The sequence below is a fragment of the Pelophylax lessonae genome (genome assembly GCF_965119305.1).
Source record: "Pelophylax lessonae genome assembly, chromosome: 3".
Lineage (NCBI taxonomy): Eukaryota > Metazoa > Chordata > Amphibia > Anura > Ranidae > Pelophylax > Pelophylax lessonae.
Window position 1 is genome coordinate 504630248 of NC_138770.1, and position 22794 is coordinate 504653041.

Consider the following 22794-nt stretch of genomic DNA (forward strand, 5'->3'; position numbering starts at 1 on the left):
AGTAAAGGATTCGCTGGGTGAATTTCCCAGGAAATTGTTCATAAAAAAGGCACCTGTGATTATTTAACCCTTTCGCTGCTATCGACTTAAACATTACATTGGCAGTAAAGGTTTTTTTTTTTTACACATTCCCTGCTGTTACAGCAATTGGGAATTCATGTAAATCTGACAGTCCAACTGTCAGCTTTCAGGTTGAAGTTATCTAGTGGCTGTACACCTGCCCGCTGACACCCCTGTGTGATCCTCCCATGTGATAATAAAATGTAGGAAAAGTGTAAAAAAAATGTACACTCAAGCACCTAAAAAACAGCTACCCTCACATTTTTTTATCCCCCATCTATCCCCATGTGCACACACACCAGAGGTGCCGATGTACAAAAGCAATGTTTCTGTTGCTTGTTATATATCACAATGCACTCCACAGAGCAAGAAATAATAATAGAGCCATCATTTACTTTTAACTCTATACTGATGACTTATAAGCAAAGTTTTTTTTTAACTGGAACATGGCAGAACACTGTACCTTCACTGCAAGCACTGGCCTTGTGCTCACTTACCACTACTGTCACTTTTAAACACAGATTCCCAGCTTCCATGTTTACAAGGGATAGAGTTCCTCTTCTGATGGCTCCCATAGAACTTTCTCTGCCATACACCATACCTATGACAGCAGAGGAAGGGGCAAGGGATTTTCATAGCTACACTAGTTTCATGGCAGCAGCTCATCCTGAAGCCCTTGCTCCAATTCTGCACTCTCCACTTTTCTGCTGTAAGTTGTAGCTGCTCTTCTGCAGTAGCTCTTCTCTCTGGTACTCTCTAGACGGTGAGCAATTTAAAGGTGGAAGGAGAAATCTGTACTTGGGGGGAGCTAAACTAGCCTGTGAATATGCACTTCTCAATTCTTCACTCTGTGCATAGCACACTCCTGAACCCTGCATTCTGTGCATAGCGTACCCCTGAACCCCGGACCCCGTGCATAGCACTCTCCTGAAGCCTGCACTCTGTGAGAAATACACTCCTGAATTGTGGACCCTGTGTGTTATACACTCCTAAACCCTGTTATAATGCACTCCTAGCCCTGCACTATGTATGTAATGCACCCCTGAACCTTGCACTCTCTGTGTAATGCATTCCTGAACCCTGCACTCCACGAGAAGTGCAGTTCTGAACCTTGCACACTACACATGATGCACTCCTAAATCCTGCTACTTTCTGTGTTATGCATTACTAAACTCTGCCACTCTTTTGTGTTATGCACTCCTAAACCCTGCCACTCTATGTATTATACATGCCTGAACCCTGCCACCTTGTGCGTAACATCCTCCTAAATATTACCACTCTATATTTTATGTTAGACTTTTACTTAACAATTCCTCTTGAAGACCCTCCCACTATCCAATGTGGCCACATCCACCATATGACACAGCAGGCACAGTACGCCACATCGTTTCTCTCCCTCACTGGTAGGTGGGAAGGGGAAGAATTACTGCACCTATTCTCTGAAAAAAAATAAACACTGCCTTTAAGGCATGGGTGTCCAACCTTTTGGCTTCTCTGGGCCACATTGAGTGTAGAGAAATTTTCTCGGGCCGCATATAAAATATATACTACAGTTAAGGTATATAAGTAATAAAACGCCGCCGCGCCCTTCCCGTGCCGCCTCACCAGTGTGTGCCCATCCAATGCAGCCTCACTAGTGCATGCCCATCCAATGCAGCCTCACTAGTGCATGCCCATCCAATGCAGTTTCACCAGTACGTGCCCATCCAATGCAGCCTGTTCAGTGCCCATCCAATGCAGCCTCACAAGTGCATGCCCATCCAATGCAGCCTGATCAGTGCCCATCCAATGCAGCCTCACAAGTGCATGCCCATCCAATGCAGCCTGATCAGTGCCCATTGAATGTAGCCTCACCAGTGCGTGCCCATCCAATGCAGTCTGCAATGAAGAGAGAGGAGAGCCACTGGATTACACAGAGCAGGGATCTCCCGCTTATCCGGCGACCGCTGTCATACGAAGTCCTACCTCCTGGACCGGCTCCTATGATAGACGTCACCAATGTGCTGTCTATCATTGACAGAGGCTCAGAGGCAGCCTCTGCCTACAGTTAGTTGGAAGCCACTGTGGCCGTGCCCCCGACTCAACTTCCTTCCTCCCCAGCAAAAACAAAATAATTGTCAGGGGGCAGTGGGCCGCATTGCCTGTGGTTCTGGGCCGCAGGTTGGACATGCCTGCTTTAAGGGCTTTTAAAGTGTTAACTATGGACAACACTGTGTGCTGAAATTTGCTGTTATTTCATGGGCACACACAATTTTAAGACTTGACATGTTGGGTATATATTTACAACCTAAAATGTTATATTTTACCAAAAATAGGCACTATATTGCATTTGTTTGCAGTAAAATTAACTTTAATTTAACTGAAAATATGTGTTTGATAAACCATTGTGCTAATATCACGTGACATAAAAACGTAATAGTGTTTGTCATAATTCCTAATTCCTAGATTACTACAGTGTTGTAAAATATTTTTTAGCACTATACTACCTTAGTTTTAAAATCTTATATTTTCTAGCTATATTTCCGAAGCTATCTTGTAGTTTATGTTTAGCGTACCTTTAAAGTTAATGATGGTGACAAGCATTTATGTTTACCATGTACAGTAAATGTCCGTAGTTTTTCCTCAAGGGCGCAATTTCCAATGTTCCACTGACTGATTGGTTGCCCTGTTGAGCGGTAATTCAGAAGTGTGAAAGCTACATATTTATTTGTAAAATATTTTACCCACCCTTATTCCGATTGGAAGTGCAGAAAACTACAGATCACAGAGGCTTACTGGTTTAAAAGATTTTAGAAGGAAAAAATACATTGTTCTGTGATTGTTTCTTATGTTTTCTATGAGAATTTTAAGGAAAGATGTGTTTCTTTACATCATAGCCCTGTTTTTGTTCACTGTACCCTGCAGCATTTTAGATTTTTTTTATTTTTTTTTTATATGCTGTAATAATTAAAAGGGTTGCAAGGCTATGCTTACCTTTAATCAAAGTAGGAGGACCCTTTTAGGGCCCAAAAAAGATATTTTGTATTGTATGTATGGGTAAGGGAAACGTGTTTTATATTTATATGGTGATGGCCAAATCTTAACCCCTTCATGATGGCAGGTAAAAACAAATCATAATGCCTGAAACCGGGTGTGCAACTTTGGCACGTATTAGTAGAACTGTACAAATAATTGCAATTAAGTGTATCCAGGTAATTTATACCTTGCTTTTTTTTAGGACCTTTGGGCCTTCATTTCGTGGAAAATAGTAATAAAATCTCCTGATTTTTTTTAATACTATTACTATCCAAAAAACACTAGCCTAAGGCCTCTTTCACACGGCCGCTCCGATTTTGTCTTTCGCTCCGGCACTTTTTTTTTTTTTTTTTTTTTACGGACACGGATGACACTTGTGTCATCCGCTCCGTATGTCCGCATATCATCCCATCCCTTTGCGGATGATATACGGACATAATGTATGTCTATGGGGATTGCGGATGTCAGCTGATGACACCGCTGACATCCGATTTTGCATCCATTCCGTTTTTTTAACGGAAGAAAAATAGGGCTCTGTTCCATTCCAAAAATGGAACAGAACTGAAAGGACACAAATCAGATGTCAGCGTATGGTCATCCGCTGACATCCGCAATCCCATTGACATGCATTATGTCCGTATATCACCCGCAAACGGATGGGGTGATATACGGACATACGGAGCGGCCATGTGAAAGATGCCTAAAATAGTAAAAATATTATAAATGAATAAATAAACAAAACAATAAATACATTTTTTTAGCTGTAAATATATTGCTACCATAACTCACCACCAAGGGAAACCCCAAAATAAATTACCATACTCCTTATGATCAGGGTGATACCACATATGTGCATGAAATAACAAAAATGGTGCTTGTACTTTTTTATTCTACCTAAAACACATGGACCCTGACCTTTGACCCAGACTAGTAACCTTGACCCTAGCCCTGATCCTGATTTACATCAAACTCTGATCTAGCTATTTTATCATTATTTATTTATTTATTTATTTATTTTCCAGACATAGGATGTATTTTTCTTCATTTAAGAGAGGAAAAGACACAGGGGCAGGTTGTATGATTACTAATATAACCAATTACAGGTTATCACAGCCATCATGTGATGGAGAGCTGGTCCTCCTAGTTCCATATCTTTAGTATGAGATCCCAGAGCTGTCAGTGACAGCTCACTTGGTCTCTGTGCTGGGAGAATGCTGTGCAGCATGCTCCTAGCACAAATACAGGTATGTACATATAGGTCCCAAGGAAAAAGACCCACTTCAGTAAGACCGCATATGTACATACGCTCAATGTAAAGAGGTTAAAACACAAACATTAGTGGTACATCCTGAAACACATGGAATGTGGAAATAGAGTGTTCTATACCACATGGATAATTGAAAATGTTTATTCCAGAGCGAAATAATGAGAAATATCAGAAAAGTATGCAATATAGTGATAAGAGGCAAAGAAGATAATCTTGAATCACACAAGATGCCTGTCAACAGAGTTTTGTAGTCAGACAGTCTTGGGGTTATTAGGATATAATCTGTTCACATCATTTTGTAGGGCTTTGAATGACAGCCTATTATCAGCACTACCTTATACAATTTTAGATTGTCATGCACACCTCAGTGCTCAAAGGTTTATGGTTGTTGACAGCGCCATGCATTTTTTGTGCTATTTCATACACAGTATTCAGCTTGTTTTAGGATTATATTTTAGTTATAAAATGTTATTTTATGGCACATTTGTTTAGAAAAACATATAAAGTTACAAATAAAACCTAAATGTGTACAGAATTCATTGTTATTTTTTTTCACTTTTACTTGCGGATATATTAATGTTTTCTTGTAGCTCAAATATTCATTAATGTATATGTAAATCCAATCACTACATTTGTCATATAAATCCACAGCTTTCATAAAATTCATATCTGATGATCCTGTCTTATAAAGGTCCTTGTTCAAGCCCTTCCTGTTAAAAGATGACAACTTTCCGTCACTTCTCCCAAATGTGCTCCTGAGTTGTCAGATTGTTGCAAGGGCTTTTGAAGGAGACTACTATACTGCTGTCACTATCAAATCCAACCTAAGAAAATGTCATAGGACCAGAGTGCATACATGCAAGACAGGAAGTGGTTGCAAGAGAAGGAGGCAGGTGAACATTTTTTTTTATTTTCAAAGCATTTTTTTTTTTTTTTTTTTATGGGATACATTGGGGTTCATTTACTAAAACTGGGTTAGCTTTGCATAGAAATCAATCAGCTTCAATTTTTTTTGTTTGTTTGTTTTTTTGTCAAAGCCTAACTGAACAAACTAAAGTAAAGCCCCTTTCACACGGGCTTTCCAATCAGGTCCGCCTGTCTCAGTTTTTAAGGCGGACCTGATCGGACGCAGCCCTATGGAGCCGCAGATGTCAGCGATGACATGTCTTCTTACACCTGCTGCTATCCGATCCTTTCCGTTAAATCCAGACAGATGGAAATCTTATTTTCCATCCGTCTGGAGGATCGGATCGGATAGGATTGGATGAAAACAGACAGGCGGTTCGTTTTCATCCGATCTCCCATAGAGGAGAGCGGGGATCTGACAGGTCTGTCTCTGCACACAGAGCGGAGACAGACCTGTCATCTGCCTGCGCAGCCCGCTGAGCAAAATTAGTCCACCGGGCGGAAAAGCCCATGTGAAAGGACCCTAAGAATCGGATTGGCTACCATGCACAGCTGCACTAGATTTTTCACTCTCCAGTTTTAGTAAATCAAGCCCATTGTGCTTTAGCAAACTAAATACTGATTAATACAGTTAGTAAACCCTAACTGAATTTCTTTTAATTTGTAAAGCACAGTATATTACAAAAAAATTTGCATTTTTTAAAATACTTGTTTTCCTGTTATTTAACAACTTTAGCTCTTGTACCTTTATACCCCTTATGGACCAAACTATGCATTTCCACTGCTTTAAGTCTGTTTATTTGATGATAACTTTGTCATCACAAAAATAACAAACTAATATATCTTGGATTTCATTTTGACAGCTTTTAAAGCAGTAATAAACTGCACTTTTTTTTTAATATTATGCATCGCATATTAGTACATTACGAAATACTTACCAAGACAATTGCATAATGTTACATAGTTACATAGTTAGTCAGGTTGAAAAAAGGCACAAGTCCATCCGGTTCAACCATAAAAAAAAACAGTATTGAAAACTCAACCATACAATCCCATATACACAATCCTATACCCGCTGTTGATCCAGAGGAAGGCAAAAATAAACCCCAGTAGAGCATGATCCAATTTGCTACAGCAGGGGAAAAAAATTCCTTCCTGATCCCCCAAGAGGCAATCAGATATTCCCTGGATCAACCTTACCTAAAAAAATTTTTACATTTATATTATGTACACCTAGGAAAGAATCCAGGCCTTTTTTAAAGCAATCTAGTGAGCTAGCCAGAACCACCTCTGGAGGGAGTCTATTCCACATTTTCACAGCTCTTATGGTGAAGAAACCTTTCCGTATTTGGAGACAAAACGGAAAATTTATATCAATACTTACCGTAATTTTCCTTTCCTGATAGAACTCCATGGCAGCACACGTATGGGTAGGCTCCGCCTCCTCTCCTACCCTATAGGACCCCACTCCCATAAATTTTTGCTCCGAGCAAGTAACCGTGTTCCATATATAGACTACTCCAGCAGATGGGAGGGAACTCCTGCTGCCATGGAGTTCTATCAGGAAAGGAAAATTACGGTAAGTATTGATATAAATTTTCCGTTTTCCTGACAGACTCCATGGCAGCACACGTATGGGAAATAACTAGCCATACACACCCGGGTGGGCAACTGCTGGTCAAACAGAAATAGGTTTAATTTGCACCGTCAACAGACAACATTTTTAAACCAAAATCAACTGAGGATAAAGAAGCAGGTTGAACACAATAGTGTGACATGAAAGTGTTAATTGAGGACCATGAGGCCACTCTGCAAATGACATCCGGTGCAACGTGAAGGGAAGCCACCCATGACGTAGAAATCCCTCTGGTGGAATGAGCCGTCACCACCTCCAGAGGAGCCAGTCCCTTGGCTCTATATGCCCACTGGATGGTCTGAACTATCCAGTTAGAAATAGTTCTGGAAGAAGCCCTCTTGCCTCTGTTCTTTCCATAAAAGAGAACAAATAGATAGTCTGACTTGCGAAAGGAAGCTGTGAACTTCAAGTATGTTTGAAGGACTTCGCCCACATACAACGGATGGGTACTCTGCTCATCTTGAGACTTGAATGTAGGTAAAACAATTTCTTGGTTGACATGGAAAACTGAGTTTACCTTCGGATTGGACCCTAGCATAGGGACCAGGACGACCCGATCAGGAAAAAACGTCAGAAATGGTTCTTTGCAACCCAAGTCACTAATTTCAGAGACACGTTTAGCCGATGTGATGGCTACTAAAAAGGCCGTCTTCATAGACAGATTCTTAAGGAAGAAGGAATCTCCATGTTCCAAAACTGTTGCTGAGAGGAACTCAAGGACTAGTGGAAGGTCCCATTTGGGGAACCTGGGTTTCCTGGGAGGTCTCATTCTTGACGCACCTCTGAAAAACTGCCGGACCAAAGGGTGTTTTGCCCATGAGGTCCCCGTGAAGGCAGAGATTGCTGAGATCTGTACTCTGAGAGAGCCAACAGCCAGAGATAGGTCTAAGCCTGTCTGGAGGAACCCCAGAATGTGATGGATCTTAGGATTAGTGATGGAATCAGACTCATTAGACATGTAATCCTCAAACTTAGACCAGATCCTCTCATAGACTTTGTTGGTGCCCGTTCTCCTGGCACTCATCATTGTGGACATTGCCGCACTTGGACAGCCAAGAGCTTTTAGTCTTTCCCTCTCAAGGACCATGCCATGAGATGTAACTGTGCTGGGCATGGATGCAGCACTGGACCCTGAGATAGAAGGTCCGGCCTGAATGGCAGGGGAACAGGATCCCGAAAGCTCAGTTGGAACAATAGGGGAAACCAGGGCCTCCTTGGCCAAAATGGAAGAATTGCTATGACTTCTACCCTCTCTCTCCTGAGTCTCTGCAGGAACTTGAATATCACTGGTACCGGGGGAAAATCATATGCTTTGTGGAACTTCCAGTGGTCAGTCAGAGCATCTACCCCGTAGGCTTGGGGATAACGCCATCTCGAGTAGAATTTCGTCAGTTTGGCATTGTTTGGAGAGGCAAACAGGTCTACCTCCGGAAGAATCCCCAGAGAGATGACCCACTTGAAGGTTTCTGGATGAAGAGACCATTTGTCGTTGTCTAGATTGGTTCTTGACAGAAAATCTGCCTGAACATTCTGGACTCCTGGAAGATAAGCAGCTGATAGATTGGAAAGATTCCGTTGGGCCCATGCCATGATCGGTTTCACTTCTTCCAGAAGGGAGGAACTGCGGGTGCCCCCTTGCCTCTTAATATATGCGACTGCCTTCGTATTGTCTAGCTGTAGGAGGACCGAGGACCCTTTCACCAAGTGATGGAAAGCCTGATTCAAGAGCCACCCGAATTCTTGAAGGGTGGAGATTACCTGAGACCTGTGTTGTAGAATCTGTGCTTGGTCTTGAGAAAGAAGAAGCAGATTGTCTAAGTAGTGGAACAGTCGGATCCCTTTCGATCTGATCAGGGCTACAATAGCCAGTAAGATCTTTGAAAAGACTTGAGGTGAGGTGGTAAGCCCAAAAGGGAGACAGGTAAACTGGAGATGCACTTGACCTACGGCAAAGCGAAGAAATTTTTGTAGTTCTGCTGCCACTGGGACATGGAAATAGGCATCTTTTAGATCTATGGAGATCATCCAATCTTCTGGTTGCACCACTTGGCGGATAGTGAAGAGTGTCTCCATCCTGAACCTCTCTTTCCTTATGAAAGAGTTTAGATGAGTCAGGTCTATGACCGGCCTCCAGGAACCGCTTTTCTTTAGCACCATGAATAGAGGTGAATAAAGGCCTTGAAACCTTTCTTCGGCCGGAACTGGGATGACAGCACCTTGAGAGATCAGGGAATCTACGTATGACAGAAGAATTGACTTCTTTTCTTCCACGCGAGGTAGAGCCGTAGGAACAAACCGCAGAATTGGAGTTTCTTCGAAAGACCAAACGTGACCATGAGACACGGTCTTGACGGTCCATTGGTCTGTAATCGAGGCTGCCCAAACGTGCGCAAACTGACGTAGACGAGCGCCTACTCGCAACGCTTGAGCAGGCCTGATATCAAAAAGACTTTGTTGTCTCCCGACCACTTGAATGTGTCCCCTTGTTGAACTTCTGACCTGTAGGTTGAGATCTTTTCCAATTCTTTCTGAACTCACGCCCAGGCCTGTAAGAGCGGGCTTCTCTGGATCCATCCGTACTTGGTTTGTGCTGAAATCTTCTGCGGTCAAGCAAACGGCGATCTTGAGGGAGGAAACCTGATTTACCACCAGTGGCACGGGTAATGGCACTGTCCAGTTTGTTGCCAAAAAGGGACGCACCTTCAAACGGGATCCTGCACCAAGCTTGTTTGGAAGCCGGATCGGCCAGCCAGGGACGTAACCACAAAACACGTTTGGCCGTGACAGAAGAGAGCATGACCAGGCAAATGATATCAATGGAAGCCTCTCCCAAAAAGGCCGTTGCCAACTTTAGCTCATACACAGCCGAGTTTCTGGCTGCTTCCTCTGAGACACTTTGCAGTGTGGTCTCCACGTTATCTACCCAAGCCTCCATAGCTTTGGATGTGGCTGCTAGGGCCAGGGCTGGCTTGCAGGTCATACCAGCTAACAGATAGATCTTTTTGAGATCCGTATCAATTCGTCTATCCAGACCATCTTTAAATGAGACGGAATCCTCCAAAGGCAGGGTAACGTGTTTGACTAGCCTCATTAAGGCTGCGTCAATTGTAGGTGCCGAATCAAGATGTTTCACTTTGTCGGTCTTAAAAGGATATAACCTGGAAAACTTGGACGATAAGGAATTCTTTCTTTCAACTCCTTGCCATTCGTCTGTAATGATTTCCCCCAGCTCACTCAGAAAAGGGAAATGATCCCGTTCTTTCTTGAGGTGTTTGAAGTATTTCTTCTGTTTTGCAGGGGAATCTGCTGGCTCTTCCCATTTTAACGCCTCTTTTACCGCTCTCACTAGCGGAGAGATCATGGAAAAATCAAAGCCTGAACTTTGGTCTTCTAGGTCATCCTCACTTTCAGAGGAATCCGAGAAGCGACTTGGCTGGGAAGTGCCTGGCTCTACATCTTCCCTCTGAGGGGGAACTGGAGTATCAGCTGTATGACCAGACAGCCGGCTGGGATCCCAATCCCTTAGGGATTCTTGCACGATCCGCCTGACCAGGGTTTCCACTGGTTGATCTGGGACCTGTTTTTCCTTGATTGCCCGAGAATAGCAGGCATCACACAAGGATCTATCCTCAGGGACTACAGCCCTACAACCCCAGCAAGATTTGCGTGCGGGGCGGTCAGTATGGCGGGAAGACCGGCTTGGACAATCTTCATGGCGCCTAGACCTAGACCTGGATCTACGGTGCCTGGATTTGGATGATGCATGGTGATGGCCTGAAGGTGATCTATCCTTTGATCCTGATGCAGGACGTTGGTCAGACCTAAATGGGCTGAAAAACAAAGGAAAGAAAGCTCAGGCTACAGTAAGCCAGCTGGCAGACAAGCGAGAGTTTAAAGCCAAAAACTCACCTGTTGCGCAGGGACTGGCCACCGGGGGGCGGTGAGGTATCCATTGCAAATCACAGCGAGATAACCTGCAAAAGGAAGGATGTAAGAACTCAATCTTACCTTCCCATAGCCGCCCTTCCCCTGCCCCATTCAAGCAGGACTGACCCAGCACAGGACTTACCAAACACAGGCAGAGACACAGCGTGGGGAGGCCGCCGCAAAAGCCCACAGACAAAAGGAGTCCCAACCAAGTATTGAATGCATACTATACTGTACATGGACAAGCCAACATTTCTGTATAAAAGATCCTTTTTTTAAAAAAAATTGGTCTTATGTAATATTCAAATTTTCTGTGATACTGAGCTTTAGGTGTTCATTAGCTGTAAGCCATAATCATCAAAAATAAAAGAAGGAAATGCTTGAAATATTTAAATCTGTGTGTAACACATCTATATAATATATATGAGTTTCACCTTTTGAATTGAATTGCTGAAATAAATTCAATTTTTGATGTAATTCTAATTTTATTAGAAACTCATGTATTGTATAATTAGCATCAGTCCTATTCTTGTTTGACTGCCACTTGTATCCAAAAATTCATCTGCACATCCCAACCCACCTCCTATGGAAAACTCACCCTAATGTTCCTCTTTTCTTTCAGTATATGTGTATATATAAATATATATATATATATATATATATATATATATATATATATATATATATTTATTTATTATATCTTTTCATGTGACAACACTGAAGAGATGACACTTTGCTACAATGGAAAGTAGTGACTGTACAGCTTGTTTAATAGTGTAAATTTGCTGTCCCCCTCAAAATAACTCAACACACAGCCATTCCTGTTTAAACCGCTGGCAAGAAAAGTGAGTACATCCCTAAGTGAAAAAGTCCAAATTGGGCCCAAAGTGTCAAAATTCTGTGTGGCCACCAATATTTTACAGGACTGCCTTAACCCTCTTGGGCATGGAATTCACCAGATCTTCACAGGTTGCCACTGGGGTCCTTTTCTACTCCTCCATGACGACATCACGTAGCTGTTGGATATTAAAGACCTTGCGATCCTCCACCTTCCATTTGAGGATGCCCCAGAGATGCTCAATAGGGTTTAGGTCTGGAGACATGCTTGACCAGTCCATCATCTTTACCCTCTGCTTCTTTAGCAAGGCAGTGGTCATCTTGGAGGTGTGTTTGGAGTCGTTAAGAAGAAATGGGATCATGCTCTGCTTCAATATGTCACAGTACATGTTGGCATTTATGGTTCCCTCAATGAACTGTAGCTCCCCAGTTGCAGCAGCACTCATGCAGCCCCAGCCAATGACACTCTCATCATCATGCTTGACTGTAGGCAAGACACGCTTGTCTTTGTACTCCTCACCTGGTTGTTGCCACACACGCATGACACCATCTGAACCAAATAAGTTTATCTTGGTCTCATCAGACCACATGACATGGTTTCAGTAATCTATGTCCTTAGTCTGCTTGTCTTCAGCAAACTCTTTGCAGGCTTTCTTGTGCATCATCTTTAGAAGAGTCTTCCTTCTGGGATGACAGCCATGCCAACCAATTTGATGCAGTGTGCGGCGTATGGTCGGAGCACTGACAGGTTGACCCACCACCCCTTCAACCTCTGCAGTAGGGATGATCGAACTTTTGAAAAGTTCGGTTCGACCAGAACACCCGAACTTCCCGAAAGTTCGGCCCGGATTTCAGAACCCCATTGAAATCAATGGGACCCGAACTTCGGTAATCAAAAAACACCATTTTGAAGCCCTAAAACCCAATAAATGCCCCTAAAAAGTGCCTAGGGTTCTGGGTCATGCCCCAGGGACTATTAATCACACAAAAAAAGTTCTTAAAAATTGTCGTTTTTGATAGAGAGCCAATTATTGAAAAAATTATTGAAAAAAAAAAATGAGATTTCTTTGGATTTAGTGTCTGGGGGGTCTAAAAGGTGTACCTGTGAAGTTTCAGCTCTGTAGCATGTCCAGAACCAGAAAAAAAAAAAAGATTGTTTGTATTAGAATTGCAGTAGAGCAGGATAGTGGCTCCGCTATTTTCACACCCGGCCATTTTTGTTGCAGGCGTTTATTGGGCTTTTTTGTGGACGTCTTTGGAGGCAGGCATGACATCTGAACTTCTGTGTAGGGGTATATATACACACACACATGTATGTATATATACACATACACATATATAGGTGTGAAAGTAGCAGAACCCTATGCCTGCGCTAATGAAATTATTTGCAGGCATAGGGCTTCGCTCCTATCACACCTATATGTGTGCATGTGCATAAATACATATATGTGTGTGTGTATATATACCCCTATACAGAAGTTCAGATGTTATGCCTGCCTCCAAAGATGCCCAAAAAATGCCCAAAAAAAACGCCTGCAACAACACACCTGGGCGTTTTTGTTGCAGGCATTTTTTTGGGCATTTTTTGGGCGTCTTTGGAGGCAGGCATAACATCTGAACTTCTGTATAGGGGTATATATACACACACACACATATATGTATTTATACACATACACACATATAGGTGTGATAGGAGCGAAGCCCTATGCCTGCAAATAATTTCATTAACGCAGGCATAGGGTTCTGCTACTTTCACACCTATATATGTGTATGTGTATAAATACATATATGTGTGTGTGTATATATACCCCTACACAGAAGTTCAGATGTTATGCCTGCCTCCAAAGACGCCCAAAAAATGCCCAAAAAAAACGCCTGCAACAAAAACGCCCAGGTGTGTTGTTGCAGGTGTTTTTTTTGGGCATTTTTTGGGCGTCTTTGCAGGCAGGCATAACATCTGAACTTCTGTATAGGGGTATATATACACACACACACATATATGTATTTATACACATACACACATATAGGTGTGATAGGAGCGAAGCCCTATGCCTGCAAATAATTTAATTAGCGCAGGCATAGAGTTCTGCTACTTTCACACCTATATGTGTGTATGTGTATATATACATACATGTGTGTGTGTGTATATATACCCCTGCACAGAAGTTCAGATGTCATGCCTGCCTACACGTCCACAAAAAGCCCTATAAACGCCTGCAACAAAAAGCCGGGTGTAAAAGTAGCGAAGCCACTAACCTGTTCTATATTAATTCTAATACAAACAAACTTTTTTTTCTGGTTCTGGACATGCTACAGAGCTGAAACTTCACAGGTACATTTTTTAGACGCCCCAGACACTAAATCCAAAGAAATCTCTTTTTTTTTCAATATTTTTTTCAATAATTGGCTCTCTATCAAAAATGACAATTTGTAAGAACTTTTTTTTGTGTGATTAATAGTCCCTGGGGCATGACCCAGAACCCTAGGCACTTTTTATGGGCATTTTTTGGGTTTTAGGGCTTCAAAATGGTGTTTTTTGATTACTGAAGTTCGGGTCCCATTGATTTCAATGGGGTTCTGAAATCCAAGCCGAACTTTCGTGAAGTTCGGATGTTCTGGTCGAACCGAACTTTTGAAAAGTTCCATCATCCCTACTCAGGAGCTCTTGGTCCAGATGAAAGCATTAAGTTGTCTCTTAGGAGGGGTATGTATATATCAAAATGCCTTGATGGGTAGATGTCAGTGGAAATAAGTGGGTGTTTCTAGGCAGATGGCATTTTTACACAGGCTGCCCTAGACAACATCCATGTGTGATGCTGAGTCTTCATGACTGAAAGAATTGAAACCCAATGAATGAAAGTAAAGGACCGAATACAGCAAGACTGGGGAGGAAAAGGATAGCTGATGCTGGATGTCCTCTAGCCAGAAAATGAGGTGGGCTCTGTCTGACCTGCTGCAGATTGTAATGCACACTGTGGAACGTTCACAGTGTGCAGTGAAATCAGAGTAAGCAACTTCAGTACAGGAGAGGAGTCTGTATAACCGTGAAAAACTGATAGTTAGGCTGGAGTTCAGCTTTAAATATAAGAAACTGATCTATTATACACTTAACACTTTGCTTACTGATTTAGTAAATGGAAAACAGGTCATTTCCAGCCCAGCACCTGAAATCCAGAACCAGATCAGTTATGAAATACTGAGGAGTGGCCACACAGAAAAGGAAAATGAAGGAATAAGGACAATCTGACATAATAAGGCAAGGGAATTATTTAATACAAAAATTTAGAGAATGCAGATGATGGCAGATTATACCCAAAAAGGTGTGATAGGAGAGAAGCCATGTGCATGTTAATTATTTCATTAGCGCAAGCATAGGGTTCTGCTACTTTCACACCTATATATGTGTATGTGTATATATACATACATGTGTGTGTGTGTATATATACCCCTACACAGAAGTTCTGATGTCATGCCTGCCTCCAAACACGTCCACAAAAAAGCCCAATAAACGCCTGCAACAAAAACGGCCGGGTGTGAAAGTAGCGAAGCCACTATCCTGCTCTACTGCAATTCTAATACAAACGATCTTTTTTCTATGGCGGTCACCCTGACATGGAAGGGTTTGGTCACCCTGCCATAGCAGTCAGAGTCAGTTAACCCTACACTACACTACGGTCACCCTGTGTAAGGTTCTGGCACTCTCAGTGCCTCCTATCACATCATTTCCGGGTGCGTTCCATCTACCTAGATAGATGAAGCACATATAGGTGTGTTTCCCTTTAAGAGTGCTGACATCATCATGAGGCGCCGGACTGAACAGCTATTTAAATCACCAGCTTTCACTCACATGTGTTCATTCAACCTGCTTTGTGCCTTGATGCTAACCTGTCTTGAAGCTCTCATGCTTGCAAGCATACCTCGCTGTCGGAACCACGCTGCGCTGATCCCTGTATCCCGCTACCGGATCATCCGCTCTTGCCGACCCTCTCCTCTGCTACATTGCTACTAGTGATAAGTACCCCACAGGGGAAACCTCTATAACCTTCATACTAAAGCTTACACTATCTAGCTCTGCATACTAAGGACTATTATTACATCTGCATTATCTAAGATTGCTAGCTCTTGAGCCTACTACCATCTACTCTTGCACTGGGTTGGTCTCTCCTGTATGTTCACCTGCTACTCTATCATCTGCTACCATACATGATTGCTAACCTATCTGCATTCCATCTGCTACTATCTTACTTTCAAGAACATTTCCTTTCAAGTGTCTGTCATCTACCATCTCTACCCAACCTGTCTCTTCAGCCTATCATCACTGTGTTACTATATATATAAGTCACTCTAGGAACATCTTATTGAGTGTGTGTATTTACTTGCTGAATTGAGATCATCCACACATGATGAGTCTTTGGGAGATGGGATTGGTGTCTCAGCGTTTCTCTACATGACTACTGAAGTGGAATATTTCTGCAGCTGTAAATCCACATCATACATAAAACGCAGGAGCGTTACACCCTGACACTTAATACTTTCCCTACAGAAACTAGATTATTAAATCTAACTATAGTGGAAAATAGTACCCTAACTACACTAGATATCCCTTTCCTCACACTAATAATTGCTAAATGACACTTTTGAAGCAGGAGTAACAGAACTGCTTCCACTCTCTTCCACATCCCTGTATTACAATACTAGAGATTTGGCGGGGCTATCTTATATACTGGGGGGCTTATTCACTACTGATTGGCCTCTGGACCCCCCAGTCACTCCAATCACATTCCTAGCATCCTCCTGCCCCCTCAATTGGCTTTTACTGATGGTTCTGGTCCAATCACGGGCTTTTAAAGCCCAGTTCCTGTCCCATTGCATTTTGGCCGGTTCTGGTTGCCGAATTCCAAACTTTTTCAGCAAAAAGTTAGGAATTCGGCCGAATTTTCGAACAGTCAATGTTCGGGTTGAACCGATGGTCAACCCGAACCGTTCGATCATCCCTACTCTGCAGCAATGCTGGCAGCACTCATACGTCTTTTTCCCAAAGACAACCTCTGGATAAGATGCTGAGTACATGCACTCAACTTCTATGGTCGACCATGGCGGAGGCCTACAAAAGAGAAGAGAACTCACTGCTCTAGGTGATTCCAGAAGCCTGATGACACACCGGTGCACGCCTCGGCTCGCCTCCGTGGATAATTAACCATAGAAGAAATGGCTGCACTTCAGGTGTGATCAAAATTCAGGTTTATTGGCTGAACATCCCAATGAGACAAATGTGGCAAGGTAGACGCGTTTCACACACTAGTATGTGTGATTAATCATTACAAGTAAATGTTGGCATCACATCTCTATATATACACACATAGGTATCTCAATTAACAATTGACAACAGGTGATACAAATAAAGGGGCGAACCATTTCCCTAATTTCAGGTGATGCACATGCCTCCTAAAAACATATCAGTATCAGTGAACAAGAAAAAATCAAAAATATAAAAATATATATACAATATACACTTTATATATACAAATATGCCATAGATGTATTGTACCATATTTTGACATTCCTCCATATATATATGTATATTTATATAGAACCAACCATACCCCTATAAAAACAAAAATATAGATCAAAAATAATTATGGGGTGGCTGGGAATATATAATATCGGGAGAGCTAGAAATTGTGTATATCTAAGTATAGATATGGACAAAGAGCAAGACAAGAAAAAGCATATATATGTCATAGATGGTAAAAAATTATTAATTGAAACAGTAAGTACCGATAGGTACAATATCATCAGATTATGTGGCATCTATGGCATATTTGTTTTATTGCCTTACCAATTATATTACCTTGGTTGTTTTTACTGCATTGTACGATTTTTGTCCCCATACACCATACGATTTATTCCCTCCTCACTTATATGCTCTATATATATATATATATATATATCTTTTCCCTTGGGGGATTGTATACACTTTATCCTATTTAATGATTTCACATATTGTTATACTGCCATACTCTGTGATTACCTGTACAGTATTATTTATATAGATAAGTGTATATTGTACATATATTTTTATATTTTTGATTTTTTCTTGTTCACTGATACCGATATGTTTTTAGGGTGCATGTGCATCACCTGCAATTAGGGAAATGGTTCGCCTCTTTATTTGTATCACCTGTTGTCAATTGTTATTTGAGATACCTATGTGTGTATATATAGAGCTGTGATGCCGACATTTCCTTGTAATGATTAAGCACACATACTAGTGTGTGAAACGCGCCTACCTTGCCACATTTGTCACATTGGGATGTTCAGCCAATAAACCTGAATTTTGATCATACCTGGAGTGCAGCTATGATTAATTATCCATGGTGGAGGCCTGTTTTGAGTGGAACCTGTCCTGTAAACTGCTGTATGGTCTTGGCCACCATGCTGCAGCTCAGTTTCATGGTCTTTGCAATCTTCTTATAGCCTAGACCATCTTTATATAGAGCAACAATTTTTTTTTCAGATCCGCAGAGAGTCCTTTCCATGAGGTGCCATGTTGAACTTCCAGTGACCAACATGAGAGAGTGAGAGCGATAACGCCAAATTTAACACACCTGCTCCCCATTCACACCTGAGACCTTGTAACACTAAAGAGTCACATGACACCGAGGAGGGAAAATGGCTAATTGGGCCCAATTTGGACATTTTCACTTAGGGTGTACTCAATTTTATTTCCAGTGTTTAGTTATTTTTAGGGGACAGCAAATTTACACTGGTATACAAGCTGTACACTCACTACTTTACATTGTAGCAAAGTGTCATTTCTTCAGTGTTATCACATGAAAAGATATAACAAAATATTTACAAAAATGTGAGGGGGGTACTTTTGTGAGATACTGTATATATATATATATATATATATATATATATATATATATATATATATATACTGTATATATATGCTGTATGCTGTTCATGTTACTTATTTAAGGTAGCAGGTATTTTTTCATTTGCAGTTCCTCTTAATGGTGTAGTATGTATTTTATTTGATTTATTTTTAATACAATATTCTCTGCTATGTATTCTGAATCTAAGAGCAGGAATGATAAAGTCCCACACATGACAGAGGACACTAGTTAATATTGGTAACCAAACACTTACGGGTGCATTAAAGAAAAGATATATTGCTAGATACACTTCAGAAGTGCTCTACTGAGCTGCACCGTTTTACTTAATGGACATAAGAAAACAATAGACTTCCAAAACATGTCTGCTTAAGTTAAATTGATTTCAGTTGAAAGTGATTTAGCTGGGAATTAGTTTGGTTACTCATTTCAAGCCTGACAAAATAATCCATTTAATTACAATGCCTCTTATTTTTCAGGGCAGTGTATCTTTGCCGTATTTTGGATTAGACTCTTCTGCTTCCTTTTCGTGATTTATCTGTTAATATATTACAATATACACATGCATTACAGAGTTTTAAGATGATGATGTAGAAAAGGCATTTACCATATTAACAGCTATTGTGCCTCTGATCTGTGTCATCTGTAGTGTAAAAATAAATGTTCATATTTTACTAGCTATGACATTTAAATGTGAACCTATTTGAAACAAACTGTTTGAAAATTGTGATTATGGGTATATTTTATGAGAGTTTACAGTTTAAAGCCCCAATGAACTCTCAGTTTAACCACTTCTGGACCGGAAGGTTTTGCCCCCTTAATGACCAGGCCATTTGTTTGTGATACGGCACTGCGTTACTTTAATTAACAATTGTGCGGTCGTGCGACGCTGTACCCAAATAAAATTGATTACCTTTTTTTCCCACAAATAGTGCTTTCTTTTGGTGGTATTTGATCACCTCTGCTTTTTTTTTGTTTTTTTCCACTATAAAAAAAACAATATTTTTTTTACTTTCTGCTATAAAATGCAGCCAATAAAATAAATTAAAAAGTAAATTTTTTTCATCATTTTATGTCACATATTTTTGGTAAATGAAATCTGAATAAGTGTATATTGATTAGTTTGTACAAAAGTTATCGCGTCTACAAACTAGGGGATAGATTAATGGCATTTTTATTTATTTATTTTTTTTTTTTACTAGTAATGGTGGCGATCAGCAATTTTTAGCTGGACTGTGACATTGCGGTGGACAAATCGGACACCTAACTGACATTTTTGACACTTTTGAGGGGACCAGTGACATTACTACAGTAATTGTTACTAAAATGATGCACTGTTACTGTAGTAATGACACTGGCAGGGAAAGGGTTAACACTAGGGGCGATCAAAAGGTTAAGTATGTCCCAAAGGGATGCTTTCTAACTGTGTGTGGGATGGACTCACTAGATCAGGGTTTTTCAACAAGGGTTCCGTGGAGCCCTATGGTTCCTCCAGAGGTTGTTAGGGGTTCCTTGAGTAATGAGCCATTTCAGCCTCTCACATATGTTCCCACTGACACCAATGATCTTTTTAGGGATCTGTAAGAAGGTAATTCTTGCCAGTGACCACAAGTATAAGGAACACTCTTCCCACTGACCATCACAATAATGTATCATGAGTTGTAGCTATAGCCAGTTTTAGCGGGGGTTCCCTGAGACTGGAAAGTTTGTTCAAGGGTTCCTTTGTGTTGAAAAGATTGAGAAAGGCTGCACTAGATGAACATAGAGACCTGTGTTCCTGAATAGTAGGAACATAGGATCCCTGTGTTCATCTGTGACAGAATGGCAGTCTTACATAGGCAGACTGCCGTTCTGTCTCTATGGGAAGTGATCGCGGGTGGCCGGCGGACATTGAGCGCCCATACTGGCTAATATATGAAAGGAAGTGTACGTTATTTTGCATAATAGAGCCGACCTGCTGCAGTATATGTGCGGAGGCTGGTCGGCAAGTGGTTAAATTCACTGAATACATTCCAGGTGCATTAAAACAAAAAGTGTGCAAACTCTTAGGCTGTTTTCACACTGTAAGTCAAAAACACATATGCATTTTTTATGCATTTCTGGCATGTTTCCAGTGCGTTTTCTGGTTGCCTGACTCCCAGCATCCACCTGTAAATCATGGACATGTGTTTATGTGTTTGTAACATGTTTTTTATGCATTTTCTACTTATTTCAATGTGGAGCTGCATTTTTGGTGCAGTTTTGAAAAACGCACCAAAAATGCAGCAAGCAGAACAGAAAAATGCAACTGCAATGCAGCTTATCAGTGTGAAGAGTTTCATAAGGATTTCAAGGGAATTGAAAGGGAAAAACTGATCAAAAACTGATCAGTGTGAAAGAGCCCTTAGGCTGCATTCACATTGTGGTTTGTGTGCAGAAAGTTGGCTGCATTCAAAGGCAATTAAACTGAGGGTGCTCTCTGTGTGGAAACAGTGGTCACTCTGCAAGGATCTGACCCATGCCCCATAATTCTTTACCATCCAACAGCTTTACTTCCTATATATTGTATTGTAGTTAAATAAATGTTATCCAACTAATATATTGCAGCTTAGTGGTTCTTAGATAAAGCAGCTCTATTAGTTTCCTTTGATGAGCTTTTACTATAATTTTTACCTTGTGTCAAAGTCAATAACACACCTCCTGTCCTATGATGATATGTAGAGATGAGAAGTGTTGTCATCATAAGCTGTTCTCCTGATTTCAAATACAAACACCCCCCTCATCCCCATAAAATAGTAAGAGGTGTTCTGTATGTAGCGCCCTCCTAGGTAGGTGCTAGAGAGAGAGAGTATAGTTTTGAATCCTGTCTGCTTACCAGAGGGATTGCAGGTAAATCTATATTGTTCTCTGCCTACCAGAGAGCAGGATCTGCTAGTGAGGTCTGCTCAATGTGCTCAGGTGCAACTCAGTCTGTCTGCAGAGTTTTTCACACTGGTCCAATAGGGAGGCATATTGGACAGTGGGAGGAAACCTGACAAATTAGTGCACAGGCGTTTATTACAGCCCTGGTGATTTGGCAGAGGAAAGTGCCTCGGTGCATGCTGTATTAAAGCCAGGAGCACATGTGCCCAGGTCTTTCGTCTGGATAGTGGAGTCCCGGGGGGGGGGGGTGGTGGCTGCCTCCTCCTCTGTAGAGGTGCCATGCAGCCTCAGGTAGTCAACTTATGGGCCTAAAGAGCTAGAGAGGAACTGAACCTGGAGGTCCTGTAAAGCTGACTGGAAGGGGAGACACTTTAGGATCTGATTCTGCAGCACAGTGAGTACAGATCTGTGTCAAGGGGCCTGACCTGAGGGGGGCCACCCCTGCAGCTAGAAGAGTCAATGGACGAGTGTCAGTAAAGGGGATGCAAGTGAGTGTCCTAAAGAGAATGTAGATAACCCAGTCTATTGCTGGAGAGAAAAAGAGCAAGGAGACTTAACCCTTTCCATACATGTAGCAGTATGGATTAGGCAGTGAGACTGCTTCCACAAGTAACCTGGTGAGGCCAAGTGAGAGTTGTCCCTATCCAATGTACATAGTTCCAGTTAGAGTATCCCATTATTCCCTACCATCCAAGTTCCACAATAAATACTAAAAACCAACACCCCTGGACTGTTTATTGAGCAATGAGTCATTAGGAGTAAGGATGAATGTGTGAACTGTATCCTAAATGACTGTGTGCTGGTAATCAGAGGAGGCCTAACAAGCCATCATACAGCAAGCCCTACGGGGACAGTGCTACATGTAGTTCACCAAAGATAGCTAAGAAATCTGATAACATAGCGAGGGGGAACAATAAAAAGTGTCTACAATAAACTTTGCCTCAGCTGGAATATAGCTAATCATCTTTTCATTTTGTTTTCCAAGCTGTGTAGAAAAAAATTAAAGATAGAAGCTGTTTGAATGCTTTGGGCAATCGAATCAGTTGAGATATAACTTGTCTAAGACAATTTTTATTAACACCCCATAATTTGAGATGTTGGTTCATTATAGAATTACAGTTATAATCACATTATATTTCTAGCAGAATCAACAGCTATTTTTTCTGTGCTTGCAGAAAATGTACTTTGACTGGTAAGCTGCAATATACTATATTGTTTTTTTACGTTTTAGATGTACTTTACTGGTAGCGAAGATGGTATAGAACTCAACTAGACTACCTCTAAAGCAATGGCCCAATCACAGTCTCAGCTTCTGTGCCACTGGTGCCACTATTGTGTATAATATT